Below are 4,075 nucleotides of genomic sequence, written 5' to 3'. Positions count from 1 at the left end.
ATGAACGGTTTAGAGTTTAGGGTTTAGGGTTTGGTGTTTTGGGTTTATTCCATAAACCCTAAACCCTAAACCCTAAACTCTAAATCGGGCTAAATTTTACTTCACAAAACATGAAAAAAAACGTTCATATTCTTCACGAATAATATTATCTTGAATGTTATTTTTGTCGATCATTTTCCCACCTAAATAATAACATTCATCACGAAGTGTCTCTTCTAAATGTTCATATTTTCGTGTGATCTTGATGCCGAAAAAAAAATAAAAAAAAACGAAAAAAAAATTTTGCTTCCCCCCGCTTCCCCCCGATTGGTTACTTCCTCATTGATCCTGCCCATATATATATATATATATATATATATATATACATATATATATATATATTAATATAAGTATATTAATCACTTTAAATACATATACAAAATAAATATATATAACATATGATTTAAGATATAACATAAAGTATATGTTTTAAATGGAATTTAGTATAAATCTTATATAACTACAAAATATATATAAATAATTTCTATTAATAAATGAAAATATGATATTTTTATTATATGTTTTAATAGAAATACAATTGATATAGGTTCGTGAATCCGAGGCCAACCCTGCATTATTCAGTGTCGTCATATGTATTTTTACAACAAAATACAGTATTGTGAGTTTCATTACTCCCGTTTTATATATTTTTGGGACTGAGAATACATGCGATGATTTTATTAATGTTTTACGAAATAGACACAAGTGATCAAAAACTACATTCTATGGATGGATTATGAATATTGAATATCACCCCTTTTTAGCTTGGTAAACTAATGATTAGGAAACGGGTATGGCCCCTAATCGACGCGAATCCTAAAGATAGATCTATGGACCTCGACAAGTCCCATCCGGGTTACGGATGCTTTAGTACTTCGAGATTATTATTATTATACAGAATAGAGGTTCTGTTTGGGGATATTCTATGCATTAAAGTTAAGTCGGTTATCAAGCGTTCACCATATGAATGATTTTTAATTCGCGAGTTACGCGTATTATTTTGTACTCGGGTTATGTGTACAATTAAATATATGAAATCTTGTGGTCTATTAAAATGATAGAAATGAATGTTTATGATAAACTAATGAACTCACCAACCTTTTGGTTGACACTTGAAAGCATGTTTATTCTCAGGTTTGAAAGAAATCTTCCGCTCTGCATTTGCTCATTTTAGAGATATTACTTGGAGTCATTCATGGCATATTTCAAAAGACGTTGCATTCGAGTCATTGAGTTCATCAATATTATTATTAAGTCAATCATAGTTGGATATATTATGAAATGATATGCATGCCGTCAACTTTCGATGTAAAGAAAGTTTGTCTTTTAAAAACGAATGCAATGTTTGTAAAATGTATCATTTAGAGGTCATATACCTCGCGATGTAACCAAATGTAATGTATTCGTCCAGCTGGATTAGGACGGGTCGCTTCATATTATATTATTATATTATTCTAATTATTCTATATATATCGAACGAATTCTGATTCTGGTTTCAGTTTTCATTTTACAATCCATCTATCTATCTTAATACTCCGTAATGATTTATTTATTATTATTTTATTATTATTATTATTATTATTATTATTATTATTAAAGATTATTATTAATCTTATTATATTAATATTAGTAGTATTATTATTATACATAAAATACTACGACGAGGTCATGAGCGAGTTATTTTCAAAAACGGGTTTTTGAGCGGGATGGAGCTAGGGAAATTATGGGTTATAGCTATGGAGGTTATGTGTAATGTTCATGGGTACCATGGGTGAATCAAAGGCTAACCTTTCATTTATCATTTCCGTTGCGTCTACGTACTTTCCTGCAATATTGAATCACAATATTGATATGTGAGCATTCATATCTTATCTTTTATATATTAATAGGGTATGCATGTCTAATGCTCGAGTATATATGTTTATACATGCTTGTATGCTAAATGTCTTCGTTAGGTAGTTTTATGACGAATCAAAAATTTAATACATGTACTACTGATATAAAATATATGATATGCATGTTGTTGGAAAGGTGGCGAAAAATTAATAACTTTTCATTTAGAAATCGCGTGATTTCGATGAACGAATTAAAAGTTATGGTCAACTGAATTATGATTGACGTTAATTGAAATTGCTTTTGAATATACAATTAATATTTAAACAACTTTTTATAAGATTAATAAATTGGATTTTTGAATACTACTAGTCGAGTAAATGAATTCTTATATAAGACACATCTCGTTTTGTTAAACAATTGTCAAGTTGACTTTTGAAATGACTTTTGTTAACTTTTGCATGTCGGTATCGAGCATTAGGATTTGTGATACACTATGACCTGACATAGCTTGTTAGACAGTTATTGATTAACATATACTAATATAGGTTCGTGAATCCGAGGCCAACCCTGCACTTGTTCAGTGCCGTCATGTGCATAATTGCTACGAAATACAGTATTGTGAGTATATAGATCCCTTTTTAAATGCTTTAAATATTTTTGGGCTGAGAATATATGCAATTTATTTTAAACGCAATGGATACAAGTACATACTAAATTCTATACCGAGTTTGAACCGAAAATCCCTTAGCTTTGGTAACTAGTAACTGCCGATTATAAGAACTGGTGGGCGCGAATAGTGGTATATGGATCCACAGGGCTTAACATCCCCGTCTGTTTCAAGTATAGAAACCCTAGCCTGAACTATAAAACAGACGTATGCTATTTGAGTTAGTACACTTTGGTTTGCGTGTATTGTACATGTTGGTTGCATGTATGTTAAAACAGGGGTACTTATTATATATACGTTAAGTTTAGTTACCAGGGTGCTCAATCTTGTAGAATATTTTGATAAACGTTTCTGGATGAAACAACTAAAATCTTGTGATCCACCTTTATATACAGATTATGCGCAACATTAAAACTATGAACTCACCAACCTTTGTGTTGACACTTTTAAGCATGTTTATTCTCAGGTTCCTAGAAGTCTTCCGCTGTTTGCTTATACGTTATACAAGCTATGTGCATGGAGTCATACATACTTTATTCGAGAAAACTTTGCATTCACAAAATCATCACCATGTAACTTATTTTAACTGTATTGTCAATGGATGTAGTATTGTAAACTATTGTTTACGGTGATTATCTATACGTAGAAATCATCAGATGTCGAAAACCTTGGATTTATATATTCATTTATGGTGTGCCTTTTCAAAGTCCCTTTAAAGTCCAGGGAAATAACATGAGATAGATAGTTTCATCCTCGACTTCTCGAATTTTAAATAGATTACAAATCCTATTAAAAGTTCGAAGATGTTCGTTTGGATCTTCTTTTGTTGTACCACCAAATTGGCACTGATTCGTGATCATGTGTAGGATTTGTCCTTTGATTTCAAAATCTGATGCTCTAACATCTGGCTGATTAATGGCGTGACCTTGGCCCGTGCGTATGGCTCTCATTCGGTCTTCCATGCTTTGAGGTTCTGTTATTTCCATTTTTGAATTTGTTGAATCCGAATCACTAGAAGATTCTGATTTAACGGTTTGTGGTTCAGGAGGAATTATTAGTGGTGGTGAACGTATGAAAGGTGGTGAACGTTTTGCTTAGTGCATTCACTGAATATCCTATTAGTTATAAAAATAAAAAATTATAAAAGTTATCAAATTAATAGACTTTTCTGATTTTACCCACGTTTCGAATAGCCAATAGATGCAGCAGGTAGCCAGGACCCTTTAAATCGGAAGTCCACAACTCGCCACTAACAAATTCAACTATTACTACGAACCAGAAAATTTTGGACGTCTATCAATTTAACCAATTAATACAATTTTTTGTCGTAATTTTGAAATAAAAATCTATGTCCTAAAAACTAGAGCGTCGAGAAATAAGAAAGAAAAAGAGCGCGTCGAAAAATGTCGAAAAATAAAAGGTCGAAAAATAAGAAAATTGTAGCGCGTCGAAAATTAAAAAGGGATTCTAAACGAAAAACGGGAATTACTTAAAAGGATACTAAAATTTTAACACGGCGTCGCAAAATTTTAA

The sequence above is a fragment of the Rutidosis leptorrhynchoides genome, chromosome 3, assembly GCF_046630445.1.
Source record: "Rutidosis leptorrhynchoides isolate AG116_Rl617_1_P2 chromosome 3, CSIRO_AGI_Rlap_v1, whole genome shotgun sequence".
NCBI classification, from domain to species: domain Eukaryota; kingdom Viridiplantae; phylum Streptophyta; class Magnoliopsida; order Asterales; family Asteraceae; genus Rutidosis; species Rutidosis leptorrhynchoides.
The sequence above is the reverse complement of the archived record's forward strand: the minus strand, read 5'-3'. Positions refer to the sequence as shown.